The following is an 18,030-nucleotide window of genomic DNA, read 5'->3' on the forward strand; positions in this document are numbered from 1 at the left end:
GCTGAGCGCTCTACTAAAATGAACGGAGCCAACGCATAGCGTTCATTTGGGGGCACCGTGCTAAAGGGTGGGAGGAAACGGATGTGCGCTCAAAACCCACGGTGTAAAAGCTGCCCCGCGCAGTGAGTCTCACGCCGGGAGCCGAAGTGATGGCAGCATTCCTCCCACCTGCCTGGCGGCTGTGCACAAAGAGCGGCGTCCTGAAAACCCGGGTGATGGAAAAGAGGGAGCTAAGGGGCCCCTAGTGCCTCGGCAACCCCAGAGTTCATAGTGTCATTTGAAAGGCCCAGGGCCCCCCGCCCCCACGCGGTGCCTAACAGCCCGCAGCTCGGAGGAGGCACTTTCGCAAGCACTCCAGGCGCCCTCCTCCTGCGCTCCTTACACACACACACATCACAAAACCCCCAGGGGAACTCGGAGGTCAGCGTTACACACCCATGTTCCAGATGCGGAGACTGAGGCGAGGGCTCGCGCTTCCCCCGGACTCAGCCGTCTTCTCCGCCACGCCGAGCACGTGCGCAGGCACGCTCACGCACGCAGACGGGCGCATGCGCGGCTCTGCGCGAGGGACAGACCCTGGCGGTTATCTGCCGCCTCGACTTCCAGGAGAAGCACCACTCCCTCCTTTTCTCTTGGGGGAGGGGTCGGAGGGGGGGGGTATGAGGTTAAGGGCAGGATTTGCGGTCTAAATAGTATAAACAGCGGGTCACCACACTCAGATCGTCTTGTTCCAGTGTGACCGCAATCCCGTGACCCCTCGTTACTCCCCAAACCAGTCCTGTCATGTAATATGCGAACTATGCATAAACAATCTGGGCTATGGTGGGTTTCCTAAAACTAGGAGAATTGCAGCCATAACACTCAACGTTTTGTTTCTGGAAATTAAAGCCTGGGAACAGGGAAAACAGAGTCCATCGATTTAGTATTTCTGCACATATTTCAATTCCCAAGGCTTGTGGGGAAACAGAAACGCGATCTTGTTCCTCATGGCGTTGCCCCTGAGAGCAGAGGGCCTGATGCTCCTTGGCTTCCCACTTCGTACCAGGAAGCCAGGCTCTCCAAATATGGTCCCTGCTAAAACCTGAATGACCTAATACCTCAGGGAACACCAAGGACACACCCAAGCAAGAGGGACTTGCTAATTGGGACACCCCCTGCCCAATGGCTTCCAGATCCCAAAAGAGGTGGCCAACGCTTCAGCAAAGACCCAGTCTCTCAGGTGGCCAGGTCTACATACCTCAACAATGCTGCATGGGGACTAGTTTGTGTGTCTTCCTGTCCCCCAACTGTGACCTTCTGCAGGCTGGGGGCATGGAGCCCTAACATGCAGCGAGCTGGAGGCTCAACCAGTGTTTGCTGAATGGTGATTGAGGGAAGTCAGGGGGCAAAGAAGTGCTTTCCAGTGCAGAGGCTGGGCTGAGAGAAATCGGGGAAAGATTCATCAACTGGCTAGGAGTGGATCTGGACATGATAGCAGGATTTCAGCAAGGGCAGGAGAGCACAAGGTGGAGGGAACCCATGGCAAAGCTAAGCAGGCCGGGGCTGGAGTGGGCAGAGGGAAGAGCAGGGGATCAATGTGATGAGCATGTTGGAGATAAGAAGGGAATCCAGAGGTGGGTGCAGCAGTTAGGATAAATAGACCCATGGTGATGTTGCCCATGCTGGAAGGGCTCCAGAAGGGCCTGGAGGGGCAGGTCCACACTCGAGGGCTTCCTCATCAGCATGGCTTCTCTGCCCCTTCCACCAGGACAAACCCCTCTATCCTTCAAGGCCTTGCTCAAACCCCACCTCCTCCAGGAAGCTTTCCTTGAATTCCCCCAGTGTGCACTCTGTTCTGCCCAGCCCAGCCACCCGTTGAGGGCCGTGACAAGGTGGGGCAAGCATCATATGGGTTCACAGCATCACCACAGTGGGCCACTTCTTACTACACGAGCTTCCCCCACAGTGTGGCTTACCGCGGGGCAGGCGCACCAGCACTGCAGAAAGAGACTGCCAATCCTGAGGGGGAGTGGCATGAGAGGGGACCATTCAGCCAGCCTGGCCCCTACCCATTTCTCTACCCACTGGGGACTCTGCTCACCTTCCCAGCCCTTGGCCCAGGGACCAGAGTTTCTATTTCCTTCTTCAAGGCTCCTGGAGAAAGAGGCTTCTGCACCCAGTTCAGAAGGCAGCCCCACCTACCTCCTCCTCCCTTCGCTCCCTGCCCCTTGCCAGTCCTCTCCAGCTGAAGACCATAGGTCACCCTTCATTAAAGCCAGGCCTGCTGGTGCTATCATCGTGCCCAGTTAGCCCCATGCCCAGGAGGCCAACTAGGCCTGGCTGCCCACACCATCCATCCCCAGGAGCAACCTGTCTGGTCAGAGCAGCTAAAACAGCCCTGGCCCTGTGAGCAAACCCACTTTCACAAGAACAGAGCAGAGCTGTGGGAAGTGGGGAGAAGAGGTATTGAGGGCTGGGCAGAGCTCAGGTCTTGGTCCTTCCCACTGCAGAAGGAGGTAGGAAGACTGGCTCTTGCCTCTATGGCTGGGCTTAGGGGTGGATCTGCACAGAGAGCCTCCACCTATGAAGAAGCCAGAATAGTCCTGGGCCTCCAGGACAGCAGCACATACACAAGCTCCAGGGTTCTGCCCTCATCACGAGGAAAACATAACGATACGTTTAATGTATCACTTAGAGGCAAACACTTACACGACAAAAGTATTCTTCACTCAACAAGTGTCCTCCACAGTAATTAGTAAACTCCTCTCAAACACATAATTGCCTGTGGGAGAGCTAAAGGAGGCTTCTCCCTAGAATCACATTATATAGGTGTTAGTCACTCACCCTTTAGTATGAATTAGCTTAATCAGATTGCTTTCCTGCTGCCTTCTGGTAGAATTCAACTTCCTAAAAGAATGGATTCTGTAGGGGACCGACACAGGGTGGGTCATTTTGGAGCAAGGGGCATAATATGAAGCTGGGAAGAATGGGGAAGAGAAAGAAGACTTATTCAGTCAGAAGGCCAAATAAAGAGACAAAGGAGAGGAGCCTGTGATCACATCAGAGGCCCAGAGGGGAAGAACTGAGGGTCCAAAACAGCCTCTCAGGCTTGGGCACCATAGAGGTGTGCTAGGACTGCCCTAACAAAGTACCACAGACTGGCAGCTTAAACAACAGAAGTTTATTGTCTCACAGACCTGGAGGCCAGAAGGCCAAGATCAAGGTGTTGGCAGGGCTGCTTGCTTCTGGGGACTGTGGGGACCCATCTGTCCCAGGTGCCTCCCCTAGCTTCTGCCAGTGTGTTGGCAACTTGGGGCGCCATTGACAAAATGGCAATGTAGAAGCATCACCCTGACCTCTGCCTTCACCTTGACATAGAATTCTCTCTGTATGCTTGTCCGTATCCAAATGTCCCCCTTTTGTGAGGACCCATCATGTTGGATTAGGGCCCACCCTAGTCCAGTATGACCTCGTCTTAATCGATTAAACCCGCAATAGCCGTATTTCCAAATAAGGTCCCTTCTGAGGTGCTGGGAGTTAGGACTTCGACACATGAATGGGGGTGGGGGGGTGGGGGGACAGATTCAACCCATAACAGGCACCTTTTCTGGGAAAGAACTGTGACAGAAGACAGCTGAGTGACCCTGAGCAAGACATTCCCCAGTCTGACCCTCATTTATTCATCTGTGGCCCAGGGAACGTGGGTGACGGTCCCTTTCCACCTGATCCCCGCATGCAGAGAGGGCCCATGAGGACAGGCCTGCATTGTGCGGGCGCCCCCCGGGGCAGCGGCAGTGTCTCCGCAGGGCCTCCCCTCATTAGATCCTGCAGGACCTTCCATCCCTGCTCAAATAAGGACATGAGCCAAGTCACCAACACGCCCAAGCTCTAGGGACAGGGAGCTGGGACACTGCGGGTGCAAGAGTTCCCTGACGCCCATGGGTAAGTCTCCGACACCATGAGGTTGAGACCTGCACAGAGAGCAAGCATTCTACTGAACAAGACCAATAAATTCCTGATGTTGCCTACAAATAGCTTGTGCTTTCAGGAAGCAACAGCGCTGTCAAAGTGTGATCACGGAAGATCAAAGTCAGGCCCACTGCCTTGAGCTCAGCGCCAGGGGAGGGACACAGGTCCCCAGCACCTACCGGGGGCCAGCACACAGTAAGCCCTCAAGGAGCCCTAGACGGAGGGAAGGCAGGCCCACTTGTGGGGCGAGGGCGACACCCAGTGGCCATATAGGAAATGGCATGCTCAGGCCCCAGGGAGCGGGGAGGCAGGAGAAAAAAACGCCTGATGGCCTCAGGCCATGTGTACCTAAGTGGCTGTGTCAGATTTAAGTCCCATACCCTCTGGGCTCCAAGTTGAAACTCCAGGTCCTAGTAGGGACAGCAAAGACTCCTCTACCTTCACAGGACCCTATAATCGCCTGCACAGCTATTTTTAAAAGAACAAAACCATGCACAAAAGTGGGGCAGCTGAGCCCTGACACTCAGACCAGTCACGCTGATGGTGGACAGTGGGGAACACACACAGCAGGACTCCTGTTATCTCCCAGCAGGCCCAGCGTCAGGTGGCTGCTGGAACTCAGTAGCGACCTGGGTTCTAGGCCAGGTTCTGCACCAAACCCCTGCCCCTACCTCAACTGAGGCACCCCATCCTTGAAGAGGGGGAGACCATGGAGTTATAGTAAACCACTTCTGGGGGCATTTGCAGCTCAGATGCTGCCTGAGTCATTGTGAGCAACCTGCCTTCAAGACCCCGAAGCTTCGTGTCAGAGCTGACAGAAGCAGATGCAACTAAATGTAATATTATTTAATTTTGACCCAATATATTCGAATGTTATCATTTTGACACATAGTCAAATAAAAATTACTCATGAGATTGTTTTACATTCTTTTATTGGTACTAAGTCTTCAAAATCTGATGTATGTGTGAATATATATAAAACACAACGTAGCTCGATGTAAACACTAAATTTTCAACAAAAATACTTGATCTGTATTTAGATTTCATAAACCTTGCAGTTGGAAAAGTAGATTCACACACTTTAAATGTGAATTTGTTGTTCCAAACATCCTTTAAATTTTTTCAACAACCGAACTGTTATTTTTTAAAGTTAATTCAAATAAAATTCAAAATTCCATCCCTGGGACACCTGGGTGGCTCAGTCAGTTAAGCGTCTGCCTTTGGCTCAGGTCATGATCTCGGGGTCCTGGGATCGAGCCTCAAAGCTCTCTGCTCAGCGGGGAATCTGTTTCTCCCTCTCCTTCTGCCCCCTCCCCCCTCCTCCCGCCTCTCTCAAATAAATAAATAAAATCTTTTTTAAAAAATTCAATTCGTCAGCAGCAGTATTAGACACCAACTGCCCCGGAATCAGGAACTCCCACCTGGGGCAGAGCCTCTGAAGGGCTCCCAGACCTGTTCCAGGATTCACTGCAGCGATTTCTCCCCCAGACTTCCATGAAGCCCATGGCCCCTGACGCACACAGTCCTGAAGAGGATGAATGGAAGGAAGTTCCTAGGTCTTAGGTCCCTATAAGTAAAAATGGCCTGACCGCCCTGTCTCCGGCTCCGGCTCCCGTAGGCACCCCCTGTGCAAAGCCAAACGCGGGGAGCCAGGGGTTGCCCCGCAGAGGAGCCTCACCCCCAGGTCTGTCCTGCACCTCAGGGGGTCGTGAGATGTGGGGTCGCAAGCAGAGCGGTAGTCAACACGCGGCCCATACCTGCCCTCAGACCCACGCTGCAATAGCCCCACACAGCTGACCATCTCCCCACCCCCTCAGGTGGCCCAGCCTCCCACCTGGATGGCCTGACCGGCCCCCCCCTCCAAGTCACCATGCTCCCAGGACAAGTGCTCCCCCCTCCCCTGCTCCTCTGCCCCAGGCTCACCTTGCTACTCCTGTTCTCGCCAGGGTTCTGGATGGGGGGCACCCAAGACAGCCTCTTACTGCCCCCCGGCCCATCAAGGATCGGATGGAAGTGCCCACGTGGAGTTCCCACAAGGGTAGCAGGGAGGGGACCCTCTCCCAGGGTCTTCCTAGGTTTCCTGGAGAGCACCTGCGTGGCCGGGATCTTCCGTCTGCATCTACCCCGAGCTTTCTGAAAAGCAAAACCTTCCACCTAGAACTTGTGGGCGAGAGGGGAAGGGTTCTTGTGGGTTCTTACAGCCCCCTGTCCCCCACCCCAGCAGAACCATGAACCAGACCCTTTCCTGGAAGCAACAGTTGATTAGGTTAGGAGAAGAAAAGAGAGTATTTAAGGTGAAGGATCACAGGCCCAGAGGTAGGTAGGCGGTGTGCAATCTCCACCCACTGGGGGGCTCCCTACTGTGGCCTTGGGCACAAAAGTGGTGTCAAAGCTCCTGCCCCAACCAGGCCCTCCTCCCTTAGGATGTCTCCGGAGAATCTAGGTCCCAACAGAAAAGGCCGTTCACATGAATGAACTGTCATGTTGGCCAGATTCCCTGCTCCGGAAGGTGTAATGGGGTCAGCGCAGGCCGGTGCGGGGCCAGGTGCAGGGAATGTGAGTGAACCACAGAGGCCCTGCCGAGGAGGAGACCCAAAGGAGAGGCTCAGGTACAGACATAGGGAAGCGTCTCTGAGCCTTGCAGGGTGGGTGCGGTCTGGGCAGAGGTGGAAGAGGCTCCCCTTCTGTGTATCTACCATCTAAAGAACCCTACTTGGTGACAGGTGTCCGTGAAGAGCTATGTGCCCATGGCCTCTGAAGCTCAGGACCCTGAGCAGGGGACGTCACAACACTGGCTGGCTGCTGCCAGTGGGAGCACCAAGGACTGGCCGGGCAATCCTTGTCCAGCCTGGCTCAATCTGCCGCCCTCTTGCCCACACGATGTATAGATGGCCCCACTCCAGAGGGCAGGTTCAAAACCCAGCTATAAACCACATCACGGCCTTCAGCGTCCATTGTGCTCTTCCGGGATCCTGGGGAGAGGAGCCATATCTGTACCACCTTGGCCTCCTGGGAGAACCCCCACCTTTGCAAGCCTTGCCTCCAATTAGGAGACTCCCGTTTAGGCAAGAAGGCTGAGCGCTGGGAGCTCCACCTGCAGGCCTCTTCGGCCAGTCTCTCCTCTGAGCTCTGCTCGAGCTGGGGGCAGGGAGAGCTGCCACGTATGGTGTGCAGCTCACACAGCCTACAGGACCCCGAGTGTGGCCCCGAGCCCAGGATTCCCCAGGGGGGTTCCGGTCGGACACGCTCTTCAGGCTGAATAGTGCTCTACTTCACTGACTTAGTAAAATGTCCAGTAGTCGCCTTGAGTTTGAAAGGAGGAGCCCACCTCTTTAGGAAGAACCCATATGGGCCTCTTGATGGGAGTATCCGGTGCCCACTTCCTGCCTTGCCTTCAGCTTTTAGCTCTGAAATGCAATGACACAGTCAACACCACTCCTGTTCGCCAGGCTCTGGAGGCTGCTCACAGGCCACGGCAGATGGGGTGCGAGCCCCCCGCCGGGAGGAAGGTGGTGCCCGGGAGCAGTGCAGCCAAGCTGGGCCACAGCTCCAAGGACACTCAGGCCAGGGTGTTCCCGCGGCGCCCCACTCCAGGAATGAGCCGAGAGGAACCTGGGTGAGCTTCCACTGACCCTCGCAGAGCAAGGGAGGGGACGGTTCTGGAAAAGGCTCTGTAGGTGGCTTTTGAGAGCTCTGAGTGCAGGGAACATAGGGACCTAGCCTCTCCCAAGCCCCATTTCTCTACTACCAGCTACCCTGAGGGGCTTTAGGAAAAAGCAAAAGTATGTTGAGCACAAAGATGCTCACTGGAAATTGACTCTTTCTCCCCTGACCCCATAGTTCTGCAAGACGAGCAGAAGTTGTGGTGGCGCTGGACGAAGAGGGGCTTCAACAGCTGGCGTGGGGTGCAGCTGGGGCCAGATCCCCCGTCCCCCAGCCCCATGCTGGCATTTCGGAGGCCAGGGCTGGCTGTGGCCCTCTCCCAGCTGTGACTTGAGAGGCCCTGCCACCTCACCACCTCCAGCTCTCCTACAGATTCCCCACAAGACAAATCCTTTTGCTTAAGACCAAACCCTATCACTTAAGGGCCTTCTCACTAGCATTCATGGGAGAAGAAAAAAGACCAAAGATCATGATGACAAATGAATGCTTAGCACTTCCGCCTCGGGGGCCAGGGATAGATAATGAACAAGGAGAATCTAACCCCAACTGGAGTCCAATGTACCCATTCTGCACATTCCACAGAACTACCTGGCACCTGCCACCTGAGAATCTGTGCATGGCCATCCCAGTGACTGGCTTGTTCTGCTATCGGGAGCTCTACATGGGACTCCAGGGCCTGAGCCCTGGGCCAGGACCCCCTGGTGAAGTCCTTCTGAGAAATAAGTCCACCCATCAGCTGTTGACAGTACAACTCTTTTCCCCAGGGGCACTATGAAGTGAGTCCTGAAAGCAATTGAGCTGGTGGGCCAAGGAGGGCAAGGAGAAGGTGTGGCAGGGTCTGGGGCCATCAGTCAAAAAGGGATGTGTTGGCATGTCAGATACAAGGCAGGGCCAGAATCGGAAGCTTGCCTCCGAGCAGCAAGGTGCAGGCTTGAGCCATCTCTATCTGGGTGCTCTTGTGGAGGGAATGTCCTGTGTCTCTAAGACAAGCCTAGGACAGGGTTCATGAGAAATGGCCTGTGTTTTGGTGCATGGCATGCCATTCTAACCCCTAGAACTAGAAGAAGTGGCTTCCAGATCCTAGGCCCCCTCAGGCAAGCAGGCAACTCTCAGAGGTCCTGGGCCCGATGAGTGTAAGTTGCCCAATCTGTCTCTTACTATGAGGACTGCTGGGCTTCACCTTCTGGTGAGGAAGCTGAACCCCGCTGTGGGAAGGGTCCCAGGATCTTTTCCTCCAGAGGATGCAGGCCCAATGTGAGGTGACTCTGAAGAAAGTGTACACACCGGAGATCAGAGAAGGCTTCTCCATGAAGTGTGTCGATCCCTCTTCAGACCTCATCGGCAAGTAGATATACCTCTGGCTCCCCACTCATGCGGACTCCTGCTTGGAGTTTCAGGAGGCCTCCTGGGCCCCCGACACCCTTGCGTCCTGTTAGACCTGTGATCTCCGTGCTGCCTCGTTCCATCTTCCAACTCTGTCTTCAGGCCCACTGCCGGCCCTCCTTCAAAGCCGCCGCATCTGCTTGCATCCCGAATGAGGAAGGCCTTGAGCGTCTGCCTTGGTGGCATCCAGTTCCAGACCCACTGATCTCTCTACCCCACTGGGGGAGATGAACTAGACTGTCACAGCTCAAACTCACTTCATATCACTTCCATACCTTCTTCGTGAAACTTACCCCATCACTTCCTGGGTGAACTCTTCCAGGCTTCAGAGCCCATTTCAAATTCTGCCACTTCTACAAAATGTTTCTCTTCCTTCTCTCACCCCCAGCTCCTTTTCCTTTCAACTCTCGTAATCACAGTCACAACCATATTCAACCTTGGTTGGTTATTTGTCCTTAATTGTCTGTCCTTATTTTCCCTTCCATACAGATTTCCTTGAAGGTAGGGCCATGATCTTTCCCTCTGGTCGCATTCAGCTTTGGCATTCAACTCCTAAGATGTATGTGAAAATGAGTCAAGTGCCATATTTGTCACCACCTACTTGAGGGCCTTAGGATACAACCTAAATCAGTATGCCCGAGGTCACCTGTGACAAGACCTCAGGTAGGGAGCCAAGCCCATCATAGAGCAGCACAGAGTCTCAGTCCAGATCCAGTCCACAAAGTCCCAGATAAAGTGGGGGACAGGCCTTGGTCAGAGTATGTTTGGGGAGCCGGAATGGCTGTGGGAACCATGATGGTATTCTAGTGTGCTCCCCAACAGGAGTATGGCCATCTCCACCACGGTGGCCACTGACCCTTCCATTGGCATGAGCAAGGCCACACTGAAGGACCACACCTGCAAACCAAGAGAGTCTAGCAGAAACCAAGCATTCTTCCAGTTTAATATCACTGCTGTGGTACCTCTGTGAGGCTAAGGCAAGGGGCACCTGCTCTTGCCAGTTCTTAAAACAGCTTCGATGGCATTCGTTCTCAGTCTCATGTTCTCAACATACTCTAAAATCTTGGGTTATTTACTTTGAAGGTGACTATGTTGTAAATGAAAATGAAGTTGTCTATGAGAAGGAAGCCCTTGCTATGAAGGGATGGCCCACAATCACAAGAGACCCTGACTGACTAGAGGTAAGATGGCCATTCTCTGAAAGAAGGTTAGTTGTGTCCCTGAGCTTAGCCCTACTGCCCCCCCCACCACCAATCTAAAGGGAATCTCACCTGATTAGGGAAGGGAACACAGAGAGTCTGTAGAAGGAACTCAACATGTTAGAATCCTTTAGATTCCATGGTTGATTTTCTTTTTCTTTTGGAGCTATTGTTTTATCTTATTTCCTCATCAGATACTTGTTCGTATTGAAAGTATAAATTGGAATAATATTGAGTGACCCTCTCCTTTAGAAGATTAAGTGATGTTGCTAAAAACAAATTATCACATGACTAGATCATGATCCATCAAGAATATAGCCCACAAACCAATGGAAAAGACCAGTAGAATAAATCTCTGCAGTAGGCTGTCTGTGCTGGGCTCAAACCCCAACTCTGTCATCTTTGTCATTCATAAGTTGAGACCTTGAAGTCTCTAACCCTATCTGGTCCTCAGGTCGCTTGTCCATGAAGCAGAGTTACCTTGAGTCCTCTTTTGTTCTGTGATTCCATAATCCAAAGAACCTGCTCTTGATTCCAATCTTATCCTAGACTAATGCTATTCTGCTGCTACGCAGTTAAAGAAACACTAACCCAAGTGGGCAGGCATGAGGACCGGCCAAGGAAGAAAGATGTTCTGTCACCAGGAGATGGCTCAGTGGTGTTGGAGTCCCAGATCAGAGGTCAATAAGCAGCTAGAGGAGTTAGGCAGAACTTTCCTTGAGCATTTCCACCCGGTTGCCCTAGGCTTGACACCTTCATTCAGCAGGGCCCCGGAGAAGCCAACCGACACCAGAGATCCAGACAAGAGTAGCCAAAGGTAAGAGTATTCTGGAGACAAGAAGGCAGAAGAAGAAAGTTCTCCATGAATATACCAAATGCTTCCCTCCCTACGAGGAGTCCTTCGCCAAGTTCCATGATCGGGAAACGACACCATGAGTCAGCCATTGGAATAGGTATTCTTTGAGGAGGAACTGATGAGCTTTGTGGATGCTGTGGCAGAATTACTCCTGGTCAAGTGTTGAGAGTCAGCATCACCAGAATCTGACAGCAACCCCCAGTGGAACATCATTGTAAAGGGCAAGTACACTCAGCTAAAAGCTGAAGGGGCAGAACCAGAAACCCAATCCTACTGGATATAAAATCCCAAGATTCTGTAAGGACATCTCATGTGTCAGAGCAAGACCCCTCAACTGGGGGATCCAACCTCCCAGGGGATCTCAGTGCCACCTGAGCCTACCAAAAGACTAATCCGTTCCTTCTGTGCAGTTTCTCAATCAGGATCTTCTCCTGACTTCCGAGCAGTTGACTCCAGCCCTGTGCAGGCCTCCTCGAGTGTAAGAAGGGGCCAGGATGGACTGAAGGCAGATGCTGATGGACGCAAGGCTTCCCCAGAGTACATCCCACCTTGTTTGTTTCCAAATTCTTCCTGGCAGCTGCAGAGAGTAACCGGTTGGAGATAGACTTTGACCCTGTCTCCCAGAGTGAGAGAGTCAGGAGGCCGGTGGTGAAAGTGTGGCATCTGGACCCAAAGAGGGGCGCTCTGGGAAAACCACAAAGGTCCAAGCTAGACTCTGGACTCCCAGTTATATGGACAGTTTAGTAACACTGAAGAAAGTCCCTGGGGAGTCCCAGGCCCTGAGTACTTTCTAGGTTTTTTGGAAGAGACTTGCTCACACATACTGCTTAGTGATTTGGCATCGACACCCAGAGGTCAAGTCCAATAGGAGGGAGGTAACTAGTAACTGGGATTAAGCGTGATAGGAGGCAGCTTGGCATAATTTGGACCTCTAGGAGATCTCTGGCTTAGCCAGTTACTACCTGTGTGAACTGGACCAGTTATTTCCCCTTTTTTTAACCTCATCACCTCCTTTTGCAAAATGGAGACTTGAACCTCATTAAGGTTACGGAAGACTTTAGAACTGTTGGTAAAGCCTCCAATACGTGGATTTCCCGTTAGGGAGTCTCTACTGCTCCCCACTTCTGTTCTTGGATGTGTCTACACTGCCTGGCCCGAGTCTGGCTACACCTGAACCCTGTGGGGCATTGTCCCGGCCAGTGCTCTCCTGAGGGGAGAAGAAGAGGTGAGAGCAAAGCCCTCCTGTGTTGTACAGTGGTGACACTGGGAAGCTCTGACCACAGCCCTGCCCACGAACATCACCTCTCCCCTCCGGCCTCCCAGATGAGTCCAGCCTTCTGAGAGCTGCCTCGAGTCCCGACCAAACTCTGTCCTACCCTTTCTGCAGAGTTTTCTGAATAGCACACCGCATCAAGGCTGCATCTGGGCAGACGCATTTGGTCTGTCAGCTTGAAGGGGCCTTGCATGCAGATCTGGGTGAGTTCTAAAGGCTCTTTGGCCAAAACCACCTGGCTCTCACCCATCAAGCTTGTCTAGCGTCTGGCTATGCTAATTTGCAGGCATTTTATGGGATGTTTAACAAGTCTGGTTATCCTTCTAGAAGAAGGAAGTCCTGGAAGAGAGTCCATAGGAGCCTGCAATCTCGGCCTTCCTGCCTCAGTGCCACCCCCACCCCACATCCACCTTGAACTTGGGCCAGGGAAATGGACTTGACCATCCAGCCTGGCTTCAGTGACTATGGGGGCAATGTGCCTCCTAACCAGATGGTCAGGCTCTGAGATGGGGACTTTGGACAGCATGTCATTTGAGACCCCTGCCAACCCCGAGACCCTGCCTTTTTCCTCTTCGCCGAGGAGCACCCCAAGGTCCTAACCGTGGTCCCGGCTGGCTCTCTGCCTGCTCGTCACAGGGGTGGCCACACACCACAGCCGTCCTCCATAGCCTGTAAGTCACTGCACGGACGACAACCGAGTCCAAGTATGCTAAAGACATTTAACCAAGCACACGGCCCCCACTGCCCCGAGGGTGATGTGCTATCTCCAGGATCTTGTCCCCTTCCAGAAACAAGGGAGAGCTCCCTAGCAGAGGCCCTCCAAGCTTGCTGCCTTAGCATTTGTTTTATAAAAATGAGATGAAGGACCAGAGCCAAATCATCTGCTTTCCCCTGAGCAAGGAAGAAACATGGGGACGAGGCGAGGTACCCACCGCAGCCGACAGGTCATTAGTGGGAGAGGGAACCGCCCAGGAAACAGCGCTCCCCCCGCCCGCCCCCACTTTCTCGCGAGTCCGCCCACCTGTGGGGCACTACTTGTGAGCCCAGGGGTCCCACTGCTCACCCTGAGGGTTTGCCAGGGCCGCCCAGGTGACCACCACCGCCGTCCCGGCGCCCCCAGGGTCACTATTTAACTCCGTTCTGGGTGGTCACCGCCCGCGGTCTGGCTCCGCAGAGTGCCCTCAGCACAGCCCTGGCTTCCTGCACGCGCCATCTGACGCCTGAGATGCGGGCCTGTTGTTGCTGGGCCCCTTCCTGGCCAGGCCCCGAAGCCATCTCTGAGGAGGGTGGTAAGAATGTCTCCCTGGGGCCCAGTTCCGGAGCTTGTCTCGCTTCCAGAGGATGCTGTCATGGACTGGGCCCCCACTCTGCTGCCTGGCCCACGTAACTGTCTCAGGAGGGCAATGTTTCTCACTATAAAAATGGGTGGTCCATCTTGTTAACCCAGCTGAGCGTCATGGGTTGGTTAGCGGTAAGGGCCAAGGTCTTGGCCTGGGTGATAAAGAGCCCTGGCCACAGAAGTCCCTGGGTTTGGGGAGGGGGGGGCGGGGGCTGCGACCCCTGCCGGGCCAGAAGGGCTTTAAGATGCCAGCTTCTTCCCATTGAGGACCTCAGACCCCCAGGTCATTATCAAGAGCACTGAAAAGGAAGAACACAGTTTAAGTGCAAGCATTGGTTTACATAAAGGAGATTCTTAAAGGGGCCCTAAGAAGACGGGATTTGCATGTAATCACTAACTCTGGAAGTGCTTTAAAAACCCAAAGGCCGTCAGTAGTGGCTCTAAACGGACTGGCAGAAGAACTCAGAGAAGGGGGAGTAGCTCTGAGGAGAGCGAGAAAGGCTTCAGCCAGGAAGTAGCAATCCCGAGCTTGCTTGAAAAGGGAAGGGGTCTCTACCCCCGAGGAGCACAAGGCCTAGCCCGTCCTGCCCGTGGGGTGGATCCTGGCCGTGACCCAAGGCAGCTGCAGCCGCACTGTCAGGAGGGAGAGGAGAGGAGCGGCTTGCTCCCTGGCTCCTGAAACCTCCTCCCATGGGGGTGGGGGGGCCTACTAGCGGGGCCCTCCTTCTACCCTTCCACCTCCTGACCTCACGCAGTGCCCCCCCACCCCCAGCACCTCGCAGCCGCTTCCCTGAGCAGTGGGGTGAAGAACCCAGCTGCATAGCTGCCCCCCCTCTTCTCCTCCCTCACTCTCCCGGGAGGAGCCCACTTGCAGCTTCTGCTTCTCTGGTCCCCTCCCCACCATGCGTCTCACCTGAGACCACAGCACACCAGGGCCAGGCCGCGCGGGCAGGTGAGGCGTCCTAGTTCTAAGGCTCTGTTGTTGGAAAAGCATTCATGCTCTCTCTAAGCTAAATTCTCCAAACTAGTCCTTCTTCCAAAGAAGCCCAACATCCCCTCTAAATGTGCCTGTCTGGTTCGAACCCCAGTGCTATTTACTGGGCCCCTCAAGACACCAGGGTTGCTGGGCTGGGAAGATTGGCAGGCGGGCAGCCCACTCCCTCACCTTCCCCCTCCCCAAGCCCACTCAGGCAGCTTGTTCGAGGACCCCATGAAACTTGTATCCTTTTTTTTTTTTTTAAGATTTTATTTATTTATTTTGACAGAGAGACACAGCAAGAGAGGGAACACAAGCAGGGGGAGTGGGAGAGGGAGAAGCAGGCTTCCCGCGGAGCAGGGAGCCCGATGTGGGGCTCGATCCCAGGACCCTGGGATCATGACCTGAGCCGAAAGCAGATGCTTAACGACCGAGCCACCCAGGCACCCCGCTTGTATCCTTTTTTTAAAATTAATTTATTTATTTTTATTTAAATTCCGTTTAATTAACATATAGTGTATTATTAGTTTCAGAGGTAGAGTTCAGTGATTCATCCATTGCCTACAACACTCAGTGCTCATTCCATCACGTGCCCTCCTTCATGCCCATCATCCAGTGACCCCATCCCCCCACCCTCCTCCCCTCCAGCAACCTCTGTTTGTGAAACTTGTATTCTTAAAGTTTTGCCTTGAGCTGAATCTGAGTAAGTTTTGACCCTTGCAACTAAATTTGTCCCAAGGTGGAAACAGCAGGGGTTGGTTTGCCCAATGACTGAGTCGCTTCTCTTCCTGTTTGTCAACCTCTTAGTCTGGGCTAAAGTAGAACAGGCAGACAGCACTCTCCTGTGGGGGACCAGCACGCCACAGCAAAATGCAGTGGGATGGGGGCGGCATGCAGCCTGGGGCTGGGGACTCTGGGCCGCCTGCCCTGGCTCCGGCGCCAGTCAGCTGAGCAAAGCAGGCCTGACCCAGGCCCTGTGGGAACCAGGAGGACTCCCGTCAAGATGGCCAGTCTCCTAGGGGGGCAAAAAGAGGGAGGAGCTAGTGTTGCCCCAGACTGAGGGGCCTCCAAGGATGCTGGACTTCCAGTCTCAAAACCAAGGAAGTCCTGGGCAAACCAGGACAAGCTGGTCACCCCAGAGGCAGCTTAGGGACAAGGAAAAGAAGAATCTAGAACTTTCTACGGACTTTGTCTCCAGCCTAATTAAAGGCTAATTGAAAACTAAATTAAGTCAGGACTCTTCCCTTTTGGTAAAATAGAGATTCTGTCAATGTGGAAGGGATATCATGAGACCTATGTGAGAACACACGGAAGATGACTGGCATTTGTCTTACTGGAAGTTTCTCTAACTAGTCCTTGATCCTCATCCCAGTAGACTTCCTCCTCTTGTACCTCTAGTTTCATGTGAATTTACCGATCCCCTTCCCATGCTCACAGGTAAAATTATCACCCACATTTACACAGGTGGAAACACCACTGGGTCTACGTTCCCCCTTGTCCTCTACCCTCCCAAAGTTCTTTATACTAGCTTCCTTTCCTACAGCCCCACAAACTGCCTGTGCCTTGGGGTGCCCTCTCTACCCAGGGGTGTGATCTGGGTGCTGGGCACCTAACACTTCTCCGCATCAGGTTCCCGGACCCTCGCACAGTTCAGCACAGGGCTGGGGCTGCGGGGCTCCCATTCTGGAAGATGGTCCCGGGCAAAGAATGGGGTCTGGATGCAGCTCTAGATTTGGCGTCAAGATGAGAGAAAACTAGTATAAACCGAGGTGCTTCACTAACTAGAAGCCACTGTTATTCTTAAACTGAGGGCTCAGAAGGGCTCACGTTCTGTTGTTAACCATCTGCACAACGTTTGCATGTGTTTGTCTACCTGTAAAATAAAGGGGTCCTGGGGAGGGGGCAGGGGAAGGAAAAGGCAGCGTGCAGAGGATTTTTAGGACAGAGGATTTTTAGGACATACGTCCTCAGGCATTTGTCCAAACGCCCAGAATGTGCACTACGAAGAGTGAACCCTAAGGTAAGCTATGAGCTTTGGGTGACAAGGACGTGTCCATTGGGTTCATCCTTGGGTAAAAAAAAATAAAAATAAAAAGCACCATCTGGGGAGTGATGTCAGTCATGAGGGAAGCTATGCATACGTGGGGGGTGGAAGGTCTATGTTCATCTCTGTACCTTCCTCTGAATTTCGTCGTAAACCTAGAACTCTACAAAATAAAGTCTTTCAAATAAGCAAATGATACATAAAAATCAAGGAGATGATTTCTCAAGTTCCCTCCAGCACAAGTGTCATATGACTCTGATTAAAATTATATGCCCATTAAGCAATTCAAAAGGAATTATGTCTAGAAATGTGAGCGCTAGCAGACCAAGGAGGAAGAGCACTTGAGGCGAGGGCAGGCTGCTCCCCAGCCCGGGACTGCTGGCTGTGGTGTAAGTGATGAGGCTGGAGCAGGGCAGTGTTTTAGGAGGGTCTGTGAGCGGAGAGCCTGAGGAGGCTATACATTAGTCATGTCTGAAAACCCTTCTCACGGATACTGGAAGCCAGCAGAGCTAGCCACCGCTACTCGCCCAGACGAAGGACATATTGACCCAGAAAAAAGGAACAGTGAGCCAGCATTGCTTGATTTGCTCAACAGCGATGACTTTTTCCAGGGAGGAAATCCCACATAAAACTATTGCAGACAGAATCCTGGATCAAGGCAGGCCCTGGCGTGATAACTCAATATTATCCATCATGCCAAATTCCGTGGTACCGATGTGATCTCCAGTTTGAGAGAGGAAACATACCACCCACCCTCCCCGAGAAACTCAAGTCCTTGAGAGAGTCAGGAGAGCCAAGGGAAGTCTCCGGGCATCTGTCCTTTCCTCCTCTCCCCGCCTCCACTGCTCGAATAGAACAGATGCGGGCAGAGACGCTGATCAGACACCCTGGCCATCAGGCACCTGGGCTTACACCTGGGCCAAGTGCCAGAGAGACACATACAAATGTGGTTCCTGTCCTCAGGGTCCCCAGTTCGGGGGGGGGGGGGGCGGTGACAAATGCCCAGGAAATGGAAGAGCATAATCAGATGCTGAGCCGAATGATACAGACAAGTGGTTCTCAAGCCTCGGTGTGCACCAGCATCTTCTGGGGGGCCGGTGAAACACACTCTGAGAACACACTCTGAGATACAGACCCAGTTGATGGAACACTCCTGGTCTGCGGACCACATTCAGTGGCAAAGGTGCTCCGTCTAGACCGTAATGAAACCCTGGAGAATAAGGACAGGAGTCTGGGCTGGTATTGGCAGGGAAGGGCTCATGGTAGTTGTTGAAGCTCTGAGAATGGGCAGGACTTGAGTAAATGAGGGAAAGAGGGTGTTCTGGGAGAGAACACTGTAAGCAGAGACG

Source organism: Phoca vitulina, unplaced genomic scaffold, assembly GCF_004348235.1.
Source record: "Phoca vitulina isolate PV1807 unplaced genomic scaffold, GSC_HSeal_1.0 scaffold42, whole genome shotgun sequence".
NCBI lineage: Eukaryota > Metazoa > Chordata > Mammalia > Carnivora > Phocidae > Phoca > Phoca vitulina.